Below are 14853 nucleotides of genomic sequence, written 5' to 3'. Positions count from 1 at the left end.
ATGGATGAAGTATACTACAGAGCAAAATAACAAAACTGATTGTATTGCATGTGCAACCGCTAGGCCCCATTTAGGGACTATTCCCCTCAGATATTCAGAACAGGATCAAGTAGATTTACAGTGTATTCTAGCTTTGTATAACGCCACATATGACCCTAGTGATAATGTTTTGTGTCAATCTCTATCAGTCCGGTATCCAATAGCAAAAATTGATCAGGTGCCACCTAGAGTTTACGCATATCCAGGTGACTACACTTGCTTCCTGAGAACAGGACCAGGGAGATGGGTAGGAAATCTAACTTCAGAGTTTTGTCACATCACCATCCCCATAAATACAGATACAGGAGGCTTTAAAGCAAGTTGGTTTCAAAACCAAACTATAGCAAGGAGTGACATATGGTGGTTATGTGGAGATATGAAATTAAGGCCTAGGTTGCCACCAAGCTGGGTTGGCAGCTGTGCTCTAGTTCAGGTGCTCATGCCATTTAAAATAATTTCAACAGAAGAGATTCGAGGAGGTGGAATGAATGTTGAAACCCTGCACAGAAATAGGAGATCAGTACCTGCTGGGTCCTTTGATCCTAGAGTTTATATAGACAATATAGGGGTACCCAGAGGGGTACCTGATGATTACAAGGCCAGAAACCAGATAGCAGCAGGTTTTGAATCAATTTTCTTTTGGTGGGTGACAATTAATAAAAATGTGGATTGGATAAATTATATTTATTATAATCAGCAAAGGTTTATAAATTATACAAGGGATGCAGTAAAAGGGATAGCTGAACAATTAGGCCCAACTTCTTTAATGGCACACCAGAATAGGATGGCTTTGGATATGTTGCTAGCGGAAAAGGGGGGCGTGTGTAAGATGTTTGGAACGTTTTGTTGCACGTTTATCCCCAATAATACTTTGCCAGATGGCAGTATAACAAAGGCGTTGGAGGGTCTTACATCCCTGTACGAAGAATTGGCAGAAAATTCGGGTATCAACAATTCCTTCATGGACTGGTTGGAATCCTGGTTCGGTAGATGGAGTCATCTTGTGTCCAGCCTCTTCATCTCTCTGAGCAGCAGTACTTGTGACCTGTGGATGCTGCTGCATACCATGTATCAGAGGACTACTTCAAAGATTGATTGATGCGTCTATTACCAAACTATGTATATTACATTGAAACCCAATAGTGATGAATATGAGCAAATGGTATGAGGTTGAGAATTAGATATGATCTCCCTTTTCATATGGGGAATTCGGCAGAAGGGTTAGGAAGTCCGACACTGGCATTAGGCCTTTGAATGTACCTATATGTGAATGGTAGAGTCATATCTGTTCTCAAAAGGGGGGACTGATAGGGAAACCATGATTCTGTGGGGTCCCTTTATACACTTATAGGGTCTCACACTCCATACTTATATGATATTAGCTGACAAAGAAGAAATCATCTCTCTCCTGATCCTGTTATTCTATGCTCTCACCTCTATGACACTTATGATTCATGCATCAGCAGATCCACGTAGCCCTAATGAGTACGAAAGTCCTAGAAATAGATAGATAAAGGGGCTATGAACCCTTAGTAAGACAGGTTAATGAGAGTAATAACATGTTGTTGTATAACAAACACCTGTATTAACCTTTTTCTGGAAATTCCCAAATGTATCTAATAATTAACGGCCGAATACAATCTGATTGGTTATAGAATATGAATATGATTGGTTGAAACCATTTATGCATACTGTTGAATGATCAATTGTCCAATGAAATACGATGATGTAATGTAACCGCCTACTCAAATGAATATATAAGCTACCCATTAAATTGACTTTGGGTGTGACATCCTACAGATGCATATCCTGTCTCTGTGTGTGTTTGTTCACCGCTACTCGAGTAGGCCTCAAACCAAAATCTGGCAACCTTCCAGCATAACGATCTCCCATTGAGAGATAAGAATCAAATCATAAACTCTTCAGTGGACAAAGCAGCCATGGTTTCAAATCAATCTTACTAGAAAGCAGGAATCTGTAGATAGGCGACAAATCAATTTGTTTGAATTTAAGGAATATGATGGAAACTGGGGAAACAAGGCTACTGATAAAAATTATATAAGAAAGGTGCCCGAACAGGAGCTAAAACGTAGTTTTGCGGTGAAAACCCCTTTTTCTTTGGGAGATAAGCAAATTTGTAGTGACCAAGTGTGTTTAGAGCGATTCCTACATGATACTAATTGGACAAGGAATCATTTCTTCCTTTATGGTAATACAGCACAATGTACAGCAAGGGAAGCGGTTTATGTAGATGAAGAAACTAGAGAAGAACAGTATGGAGATGGAGCAGCTGAAATGTCCATAAGCCTTAATACAGAACCAGAATGTCAGCCATTACGATATTATAGGGCAGTGACTACAGAATTAAATGACTCTTGGTGCCTTTACACTGACACTACCCGGTTGGTTTCAATAGCAATAGCCTTCCTTAATGAATTTCAGTTTGAATTACCAAAGGGAGTTTATATAGTCTGTGGAAGTAATGCATATAGATGGATTCCTAGAGGAGCTGAAGATGCATGTACACTGGCGAAGTTAGAGCCAGCCACTTGGGTATGGAATGAGAATTATTTCCCTTATAAAAATGTCCCTGGTCACATGATAGCAAAACGTAGTGCACCCTCTCCACAATCACCCAAGCATTTAATGCACACCCCATGGTACCTTAAGACTGGGATGGTTCTCACTGGTCCTTTGGGAGTTATGTTTGGAACTCTAAGGAATGCTCAAATGATAGAAGAATTGGGTGACATCTTTGATAATGTAACTGAGTATATATTTGATGCCATCAATGTTGAATCTGCATATATGAGACAGCTCATTGTTATAACTAACCAACACTCTATGGTGCTTGACTATCTTACAGCATCTCAAGGGGGATTCTATCAGGTGGTGGGACCTGCATGCTGTCATTATATCGATCCATCCATCCGGACTGATGAGAGTTACTCATGATATAGAACAAGCTAGGCTAATAAAGGAAGGAATGCGGAAGGTCAATGCCTTGGAAGACCTGCCCTCCCTGAATGGCTCGCATGGTTAAATCCTTTGAATCTGTTTAACCCCTTCACCCCCAAGGGTGGTTTGCACGTTCATGACCGGGCCAATTTTTACAATTCTGACCACTGTACCTTTATGAGGTCATAACTCTGGAACGCTTCCATGGATCCCGGTGATTCTGACATTGTTTTCTCGTGACATATTGTACTTCATGTTAGTGGTAAAATTTCATTCAAATAGCTTGCGTTTATTTGTGAAAAAAATGGAAATTTGGCAAAAATTTTGAAAATTTCGCAATTTTCCAACTTTGAATTTTTATGCCCTTAAATCACAGAGATACGGCACACAAAAAACTTGATAAGTAACATTTCCCACATGTTTACTTTACATCAGCACAATTTTGGAACCAATATTTTTTTCTGTTAGGAAGTTATAAGGGTTAAAAGTTGACCAGCGATTTCTCATTTTTACAACACCATTTTATTTTTAGGACCACATCACATTTGAAGCCACTTTGAGGGGTCTATATGATAGAAAATACCCAAAAGTGACACCATTCTAAAAACTGAACCCCTTAAAAGGTGCTCAGAACCACATTCAAGAAGTTTATTAACCCATTAGGTGCGTCACAGGAATTTTTTTGAATATTTAAAAAGAAATGAACATCTAACTTTTTTTCACAAAAAAAATACTTCAGGTTCAATTTTTTTTATTTTACCAAGGGTAACAGGAGAAATTGGACTGCAAAAGATATTGTGCAATTTGTCCTGAGTACGCTGATACCTAATTTGTGGGGGGGAACGACTGTTTCGGCGCATGGCAGAGCTCAGAATGGAAGGAGCGCCGTTTGACTTTTTCAATGCAAAATTGGCTGGAATTCAGATCGGATGCCATGTCACGTTTGGAGAGTCCCTGATGTACCTAAACAGTGGAAACCCCCAACAAGTGACCCCATTTTGGAAACTAGACCCCCCAAGGAACTTATCTAGATATGTGGTGAGAACTTTGAACCCACAAGGGCTTTACAGAAGTTTATAACGTACAGCGGTACAATTAAAAAATCATATTTTTTCCACAAAAATGATCTTTTCACCCCAATTTTTATTTTCCCAAGGGTAACAGGACCCTAAAAGTTATTGTGCAATTTGTCCTGAGTACGCTGATACCCCACATGTGGGGGTAAACCACTATTTGGGCGCATGGCAGAGCTCGGAAGGGAAGCAGTGCCATTTGACGTTTTTGGCTGGAATTGAGATCGGACACCATGTTGCGTTTGGAAAACCCCTGATGTACCAAAACAGTGGAAACCCCCACAAATGACACCATTTTGGAAACTAGACCCCCTAAGGAACTTATCTAGATGTGTGGTGAGAACTTTGAACCCCCATGGGCTTCACAGAAGTTTATAACATAAAGCCATACAATTAAAAAATCATATTTTTTCCACAAAAATGATCTTTTCACCCTCAATTCTTATTTTTCCAAGGGTAACAGGACCCTAAAAGTTATTGTGCAATTTGTCCTGAGTACGCTGATACCCCACATGTGGGGGTAAACCACTATTTGGGCGCATGGCAGAGCTCGGAAGGGAAGCAGCGCCATTTGACGTTTTTGGCTGGAATTGAGATCGGACACCATGTCGCGTTTGGAAAACCCCTGATGTACCAAAACAGTGGAAATCCCCCACAAATGACACCATTTTGGAAACTAGACCCCCTAAGGAACGTATCTAGATGTGTGGTGAGAACTTTGAACCCCCATGGGCTTCACAGAAGTTTATAACATAAAACCATACAATTAAAAAATCATATTTTTTCCACAAAAATGATCTTTTCACCCTCAATTCTTATTTTTCCAAGGGTAACAGGACCGTAAAAGTTATTGTGCAATTTGTTCTGAGTACGCTGATACCCCACATGTGGGGGTAAACCACTATTTGGGCGCATGGCAGAGCTCGGAAGGGAAGCAGCGCCATTTGACGTTTTTGGCTGGAATTGAGATCGGACACCATGTCGCGTTTGGAAAACTCCTGATGTACCAAAACAGTGGAAACCCCCCACAAATGACACCATTTTGGAAACTAGACCCCCTAAGGAACTTATCTAGATGTGTGGTGAGCACTTTGACCCTCCCAGTGCTTCACAGAAGTTTATAATGCCCGGGCGTGAAAATAAATAATTTGTATTTTTTCCACAAACATGATCTTTTAGTCACCATTTTTTTATTTTCCCAAGGGTACCAGGAGAAATTGGACCCCAAAAGTTGTTGTCCAATTTGTCCTGAGTATGCTGATACCCCATATGTGGGAGAAAACTACTGTATGGGCACACGTCGGGGCTCGGAAGGGAAGTAGTGACATTTTGGAATACAGACTTTGATGGAATGGTCTGCGGGTGTCATGTTGCCTTTGGAGAGCCCCTAATGTACCTAAACAGTGGAAACCCCCCACAAATGACCCCATTTTGAAAACTAGACCCACTAAGGAACTTATCTAGATGTGAGGTGAGCACTTTGAACCCCCAAGGGCTTCACTGAAGTTTATAATGCCAGGGCATGAAAATAAAAAAATCGTATTTTTTCCAGAAACATGATCAATTAGTCCCCAGTTTTTTCATTTTCCCAAAGGTAACAGGAGAAATTGGACCCCCAAAAGTTGTTGTCCAATTTGGCCTGAGTACGCTGACACCCCATATGTGGGAGAAAACTACTGTATGGGCACACGTCGGGGCTCGGAAGGGAAGTAGTGACGTTTTGGAATGCAGACTTTGATGGAATGGTCTGCGGGTGTCATGTTGCCTTTGGAGAGCCCCTAATGTACCTAAACAGTAAAACCCCCCCACAAATGACACCATTTTGTAAACTAGACCCCCCAAGGAACTTATCTAGATGTGTGGTGAGCACTTTGAACCCCCCTCCCAGTGCTTCACAGAAGTTTATAATGCCCGGGCGTGAAAATAAATAATTCGTATTTTTTCCACAAACATGATCTTTTAGTCACCATTTTTTTATTTTCCCAAGGGTACCAGGAGAAATTGGACCCCAAAAGTTGTTGTCCAATTTGTCCTGAGTATGCTGATACCCCATATGTGGGAGAAAACTACTGTATGGGCACCCGTCGGGGCTCGGAAGGGAAGTAGTGACATTTTGGAATACAGACTTTGATGGAATGGTCTGCGGGTGTCATGTTGCCTTTGGAGAGCCCCTAATGTACCTAAACAGTGGAAACCCCCCACAAATGACCCCATTTTGAAAACTAGACCCACTAAGGAACTTATCTAGATGTGAGGTGAGCACTTTGAACCCCCAAGGGCTTCACTGAAGTTTATAATGCCAGGGCATGAAAATAAAAAAATCGTATTTTTTCCAGAAACATGATCAATTAGTCCCCAGTTTTTTCATTTTCCCAAAGGTAACAGGAGAAATTGGACCCCCAAAAGTTGTTGTCCAATTTGGCCTGAGTACGCTGACACCCCATATGTGGGAGAAAACTACTGTATGGGCACACGTCGGGGCTCGGAAGGGAAGTAGTGACGTTTTGGAATGCAGACTTTGATGGAATGGTCTGCGGGTGTCATGTTGCCTTTGGAGAGCCCCTAATGTACCTAAACAGTAAAACCCCCCCACAAATGACACCATTTTGTAAACTAGACCCCCCAAGGAACTTATCTAGATGTGTGGTGAGCACTTTGAACCCCCCCAGTGCTTCACAGAAGTTTATAACGCTCGGGCGTGAAAATAAAAAATTCGTATTTTTTCCACAAACATGATCTTTTAGTCACCATTTTTTTATTTTCCCAAGGGTACCAGGAGAAATTGGACCCCAAAAGTTGTTGTCCAATTTGTCCTGAGTATGCTGATACCCCATATGTGGGAGAAAACTACTGTATGGGCACACGTCGGGGCTCGGAAGGGAAGTAGTGACGTTTTGGAATGCAGACTTTGATGGAATGGTCTGCGGGTGTCATGTTGCCTTTGGAGAGCCCCTAATGTACCTAAACAGTGGAAACCCCCCACAAATGACCCCATTTTGAAAACTAGACCCACTAAGGAACTTATCTAGATGTGAGGTGAGCACTTTGAACCCCCAAGGGCTTCACTGAAGTTTATAATGCCAGGGCATGAAAATAAAAAAATCGTATTTTTTCCAGAAACATGATCAATTAGTCCCCAGTTTTTTCATTTTCCCAAGGGTAACAGGAGAAATTGGACCCCAAAAGTTGTTGTCCAATTTGGCCTGAGTACGCTGACACCCCATATGTGGGAGAAAACTACTGTATGGACACACGTCGGGGCTCGGAAGGGAAGCAGTGACGTTTTGGAATGCAGACTTTGATGGAATGGTCTGCGGGTGTCATGTGCGTTTGGAGAGCCCCTGATGTACCTAAACTATTGAAACTCCCCACAAGTGACCCCATTTTGGACACTAGACCCCCCACGGAACTTATCTAGATGTGTGGTGAGCACTTTGAACCCCCAAGTGCTTCACAGAAGTTTATAACACTCTGACGTGAAAATAAAAAAATCATTTTTTTTCCACAAAAATGATATTTTTGCCCCCAATTTTTTATTTTCCTAAGGGTAACAGGAGAAATTGGACCCCAAAAATTGTTTTGCAATTTGTCCTGAGTAGGCTGATACCCTACATGTGGGGGTAAAACACTGTTTGGGCGCATGGCAGAGCTTGGAAGGGAAGGAGCACCATTTGACTTTTTCAACTCAGAATTGGCTGGAATTGAGATCAGATGCCATGTTGCATTTGGAGAGCCCCTGATGTGCCCAAACAGTGGAAACCCCAATTATAACTCCAACCCTAACCCCAACACACCCCTAACCCTTTAGCTGAGCCCTAACCCTAGCCCTAACCCTAGCCCTAAGGCTGTGTGCACACGCTGCGGATTTTGCTGCGGTTCCGCAGCGGTTTTGGCTGCTGCGGACCCGCAGCAGTTTCTGCTGCGGTGTACAGTACCATGATTCCCTATGGGAATCAAAAACCGCAGTGCAGATGGTGCGGAATTTTCCGCGCGGATTATCTGCGGTTTTCAATCCGCAGAAAGAATTGACATGTCAATTCTTTCTGCGGATTCTCCTGCGGTTTGCCATCTCCTCTATTGAGGAGATGAAAAACCGCAGGACAAAACCGCAGAGCAATCCGCAGGTAAAACCGCAGGTCTTTTGACCTGCGGTTTCACCTGCGGATTTTACAAAATCCGCGCGGATGAATCCGCACCTAATCCGCAGCGTGTGCACACAGCCTTACCCTAACGGGAGAATGGAGATAAATACTTTTTTTTTAGTTGTATTATTTTTCCCTAACTAAGGGGGTGATAACGGGGGGTTTGACTTACTATTTATGGCGGTTTTTATGTTTGGCGACTGTCACACGCTAAAAGACGCTTTTTATTGTAAAATAGTTTTTGCATCACCACATTTTGAGAGCTATAATTTTTCCGTCTTTTGACCCACTGAGTCATGTGAGGTCTTATTTTTTGCGGGACGAGTTGACGTTTTTATTGGTACCATTTTCGGGCACGTGAAATTTTTTGATCGCTTTTTATTCCGATTTTTGGGACGCAGAATGAAGAAAAACCAGCGTTTCATGAATTTCTTTTGGGGGGGTGCGTTTACACCGTTCCGCGTGCGGTAAAATTGATAAAACGGTTTTATTCTTCGGGTCAGTACGGTTACAGCGATACCTCATTTAGGTCTTTTTTTATGTTTTTGTCGGTTTTATGCAATGAAAACTATTTTATATAAAAAATAATTATTTTTGCATCGCTTTATTCTGCGAGCTATAACTTTTTTATTTTTTCGCTGATGACGCTGTATGGCGGCTCGTTTTTTGCGGGACAAGATGACGTTTTCAGTGGTACCATGGATATTTATATGCGTCTTTTTGATCGCGCGTTATTACACTTTTTGTTTGGCGGTATGATAATAAATCATTATTTTTTGCTTCGTTTTTTATTTTTATTTTTTAAGGGGTTCGCTAAAAGGGTTAACTAATGGGACAGTTTTATAGGGCGGGTCATTACGGACGCGGCGATACCTAATATGTGTACTTTTATTGTTTTTTTTTTTATTATTTCCAAAAAATGGATTTATTGAGGGAATATTTTTTTTTTTTTCTAATTTATTTGGCGATTTTTTTTTAATTTATTTTTACATTTTTTTTTAATTTTTTTTTTACTTTATTACATAGTCCCAGGTGGGACATCACTGTCCTGTGACAGATCGCTGATCTGTCACATCACAGATCACTGTGACAGATCAGCAATCTGTCACAGGCATTGAAGAAGACTTCCTCTTGCCTGCGCTTTGCAGGCACTGAGGAAGCCAGCTTCCTCAGGTCCCCAAAGGCCCCCGTCGCCATCTTGGATCCGGGGGCCTGGAGGATAGGAGCCCCCGGCAGCAGCGCTGCACATTGCGCTGCCGTGGGGGGCTCAGGGAAGCACGGAGGGAGCCCCCTTCCGATGCTTCCCTTTAACTCCCGGTACACCGCGATCATGTTTGATCGCGGTGTGCAAGGGGTTAACGTGTCGGGGGCGGTCCGTGACCGCCCCTGACACATAGTGCCGGGTGTCAGCTGTGATAATCAGCTGACACCCGGCCGCGATCAGCGGCGCTCACCACGTGGGCGCCGCTGATCGCGGTAGACGTACTATCCCGTCCACGGTCATACGGGCCCGGGTACCGTGGACGGGATAGTACGTCGGATGTCAGGAAGGGGTTAAAGGGATAGGCGGATGGATATCCGGAATAATTCATTTTTTAATTCAAGCAGTTTTTGTGATATTGGTTATTGCAGTAATGATAAGACTATTTGTTTTACTCATAAAGAAAATTCTTGGTTCTAATTGTGAATGTTTTCCAGGTAAACGTAGTGCTAAAATTGAGGTCGATTCAAAGATCAATCAAACACAAGTGATGACAACCTTCATAACCTCTGTTCAGCGTGAATGTATATTCTGCAACAAGCAAACTTCAGTAGACTTGGTGGATTGTATGCATTGTGGAAAACCACTGGTTTGAAATAAACAAAGACTCTACAAAGAACTACCACGATGAAGATTACATACACTATGGACTTTAAATGATTTAATATTTACTTATGAATAAAGATATAATTAAATACACTAAAAATGCTAATATATATATATTAAAATATGTTACCTTGTATTGCAGTAATTATGAATATCTCATTACCATATACAAATATAACTCCCCTCGATACAGTCTGTATTACTCTGAGATAGGGCAATAAGTAGGATAGAAATAGGGGAAGGAGGTCTGATATACAGGTATCTGAATGGATACACAGCAGGACTGGGATCTCATGATATACATAGGACAAGCCGTGTATTTTGTGAAGTAGGGTTATCTTGCAGGCCTCGGGATGAAGGCAAGGACAGACAGAACAGGTAGACAGATAATAAAAAGAGGGGAGTTGTTAAAGAAATGGTTAATCTTAGTTCTCTTATAAATCCAGAAAAAGCTGAAAAACAACTTATTGTTATCATCTGTCTACGTGGTTAGATAATTCTGCCAAGTGGTCAGTTCCAAATTCCCCTCTTATTCTCAGAATGTCAAGGCCAAACAGTTATCTGACCAAACGGAAATGGTTCCATGAATTGTTAAACTGACATAAGGGAAATGCCATAAAACCCACGTACTCCAATTAAATATATCTTCTAACACATAATATACTTTGACATTTTTGTTATATAACTATTGTTTTTGCCAAGTATCCACCATTTTGAATTGTTACACAACATCACGGAAGTATCCATATTTGTTCATTTTCCTCTTCTGTAATCCTATAAAGATGCACCCATCTTAATAAAGGATGAGATTAACTTGAAAGACAAGCCACCTGTGTCTCTCTTTTTATTCTTCCACACCTAGGATCCTAGGTAAGAGAAGCTCTAAGTGAGCTTTACCCGAGGTTGGTGACTATAAGAAAAAATCCCGACGCTGACAAGGGTAACAGGAGAAATAGGACCCCAAAAGTGGTTGTACAATTTGTCCTGAGTATGCTGATACCCCATATGTAGGGGTAAACCTCTGATTGGGCACATGGTAGAGGTCAGAAAGGAAGGAGCGCCAGATTTTACTGTCATGATTTCCAGGTGCCATGACCCACTGGGAGAACTCATAAGGTGCCAAAACAGCAGAATCCCCCATAAGGGACACCATTTTATGAGCTACACCTTTCAATGAATTCATCTAGGGGTACATTGATCATATTGACACCATGGATGTGTCACAGAATTTTATACCATTGGGCAGTGAGGACAAAATAACTACATTTTTTTACCACCAAAATTTTGTTTTAGTGTAAAGATGTTATACATTTTCACACAATAAGTTGGTAAAAATGGCAACAAAATTTGTCCAATTTCTATTAAATGTGGCAATACCTCATATGTGGCTGTACAGTGGGAGCCCACGTCATTTTTTTAATTATCTATGGCTATATATCTATAGATATATCTATGGATAAATCTATAGAAATATCTATGGCTATATATCTATGGCTACATACTTTATCTATAGATATGGATATATCTATGGATAAATCTTCTAATCTTGCCTGTAATAAAGGTCTTGGGATTGTTCACACTTCCCTCACTCTGTTGTATGGTATCGGAGAAGGACCCCGTGACAACTAGTCGCGTTGTTTGATGGGAGTTTTTTCTGCATACTTTCCACAATGGCCTTCTGGTATAGGAGAGTTTTAGAAGACCTCTCCACTTCAGGAAAGAGAGATGCAAAGTTCTCCTTGTAGCATGAAAATAGCAGGGAGAACCTGTACTCTCTTTTGGCAAAGGAAAATATAATGAGAGGGTCACAGGAAAGACAGTGCTACATAAAATCGGCCATATGTGCCAAGCTGCCTACAGCCAACACTTCCCTATTTTTACTATGATGACTAGTCTCCATCTCCTCATCCTCCTATCCACATAGGAGAAACAGGACAAAGCTTGCATAGGTACTAGCCTATGTTGTGCTAGCAACCAGATCCTGTTCCTTCTCTTCATGGTTACCCATCCATGCTGAGCAGATGAAATGAGCCTGGGCTAGGTAGTATCTCTCTGTCTCATGTCTTCCTCAATCTCCACCTGGTCCACATGCATAGCTTCATGTTTAATTTTCAGCGACTGTTTAAGTAGGCACAGACGTGGGATCATTGCACAGACTATGGCATCATCGCCGCTCACAATCTTTGTGGACTCCTCAGTCTTGGAGAACCACACAAATGTCAAACATCCATGCCCATGCTTTAGGAACAAAACCAAAGGGCGTGTTGGAGCTGGTAGTGCACAACTGGCCTCTGCTTCTCACAAATCCTTACCAGTTTGTGCAGCGTGGAGTTTCAGTGCATGGTCACATCATATACCAGTTGGTAAGCTGGCACTTGCATGAACTGCTGCAGCACTGCCAGAGTGGCAGCAGTGGTAGCAGATTTGGGGAAATGGGCACTGACGCAGGGTACCTTGATCAGAGGCTCTGGCAAATCTGGCTGAATTCTAGGCTGGAACGATTTGGAATTGCCTAATGATGCTGCATCATAATGTGCAGAGCGGGAGGCATCTGCACCAGTGTCAAACAGGGGATTGGGATGCATCTAGTACAGCAGAAGAGGCAGTGGTGTCACCCACTTGCACCAATCATAGACCCAGGCATTGGGTGCTTAGATTACAAGTGCCTGATCATGCTAATGGTGGTAAAGCTCTTAATGGTTAGATCTCAGAAGTCTCTTTAAAAAAGTCCCAGACTGGGGAACTCCTAATACTTTGATACAGAAATTCACATATGTGGGTACTCTACGGAACAATTGCATGCCTTCTCCCTCTGGTCACCCCAATGCCTCTTTCGGTGTGGTCAATCTGTCCCCCTCAGGGCTTCTATGTACATGTCACCCTGGGTCACTGACTTCGTCATCCACCACTGCATCTTGGTCCTCCTGACTTGGTAACTTAACAACATCCTGACTTGTCGACAACTGTGTCTCATCATCTTCCTCCTTAAACAAAATGTGGGTGCTATAAGTTTTATGCATCATTAAATGGAATGTCCTCTTGATCATCTTGGAATATGCAGGTTGAGAGTCCACAATCAAGACAATATGTTGTAAAGAGCTTCTCGGAGTGTCCTAGTGTGGGATCACTAATCTCCTGGGACTCAAGATGGAAGGAGAATCAGCATGCTACTGTCATGATCCAGGACGGGATTTCGCTTTGACCCGTCCTGGTTAGACTATGAGTTAATTGTGCTGCCTCTCTCTGTCAGAAGGAGGGTATTTAGTGCTCACTGGACCTGGGTCCGGTGTCAGTTATACTCCTGCCCTCGGCTGAGTTAAGTGACCTCTTGTATACGTGTGCCTTGTGCCTGATATCTTGCTTGCTTGTTCGGTTGTGATCTGGTTCTGTCCCTGTTACGAGTTCTGCCTGACCCTCTTGTACTGCGCTACCTCTCGTGTATGACTCTCTGCTTGTGACCCGACTTCTCTCTGCTTGTCCCCTTGGTACCACGTCGCCCTCTTGTGTATGACCTTTGGCTTTGTCTGACCTCCCATCTGTTTGTCCCTCCTGTGCCTCGTTTGCCCGTACTGCTGTGACCTCTGTTTTGCCTGACTCTGAGTTGTTGTGTGGTGTCCTGTCCTATCTGAAAACAGGACACTAAGCCCCGCCCCCTTGCAGTCACATGACCATAGGTCCCGTGCCAGATTATTTCAGTTTCAGTGTCCGCAGGTCCCGTGCCTCTTTACCTTCCAGCGCTGACTGGACCCTGACACTATTAGCCTGAAGCACGCATGGTCACCTCTGCTGCCCTGCTCCACAGGTATCTTTTAGCACTGCTTCTGTTCTCAGGACACGCGCACTGGCTCTATGAGCAAGTGCAGTGCGGTGTCTCTGACAGCTACAAGCATTAACTGCGATGCAACCGATCACCTGTTTGCATTGTTCTGGCTTCAGAAGTGGCGTACCTTACCTTCCTGCAAAGTTGGACAGGAACCTATGTGATGTGTATGGGCGCAGTTCTTGTGACTACGCCTGTTGCTGAAGCACATCTGTCCCACGTCCTCGGCATATACTTGCAAAATCATTGGCACCTCCACTTTCCTGTTCCTTACCTCACCTGTTACGAATTTTCTAATTGCTAGGTCTCTGGAAACAAAGTTTATTTTTGATTAAAAAAAAAAAAAATTGGACACCTGCAGCAGTTAAAGCGTTTTTACTTTTTTTTAAGTTTAATATCACCATAATGTAACAAAAAGTACACAAAACTGTATGGATGACAAATTGAATCCAGAAAAAATTCTCAACACTTATTTGGAGTGTTATATACCACTGAAATGCACCACAAAGCACATAATACTCTATGGATAACACAATAGTCTTTCACCCCCCCCAAAAAAGAATGTGGTCAACCGCCGCTTGCATACACTTTATACACTTTCGCAATGGACTGCAAAGCGCTAAGCCCTACCTAGAGACTGTATTCAGCCACTCCCTCTGCTCATGCAACTGTCCCTCACTAGGCTAAATGCAGAATGTATCTGACACAAACAATAAAGCACAAGATAAGCCCTTACAAGGACTGTTAATATGATGGTTCAGCTTCAGCGCCAGTATAGACACTACAGGACTCTGATTTGTTATACTGCGCACACACAGGCCTGTACAGCCACTCTATTCCTCCAATAAAAACTGTCTCTGAGCTATGCAAAGGAGTCAGTGTACTCAGCATTGATTATATAGTACGGCCAGACGGTCACAGTAATGTCGCTACAGAGATGGCTTCGGCATTACA

This window comes from Dendrobates tinctorius, unplaced genomic scaffold (assembly GCF_039654945.1).
Source record: "Dendrobates tinctorius isolate UK_male_01 unplaced genomic scaffold, ASM3965494v1 ptg000063l, whole genome shotgun sequence".
NCBI classification, from domain to species: domain Eukaryota; kingdom Metazoa; phylum Chordata; class Amphibia; order Anura; family Dendrobatidae; genus Dendrobates; species Dendrobates tinctorius.
The sequence above is the reverse complement of the archived record's forward strand: the minus strand, read 5'-3'. Positions refer to the sequence as shown.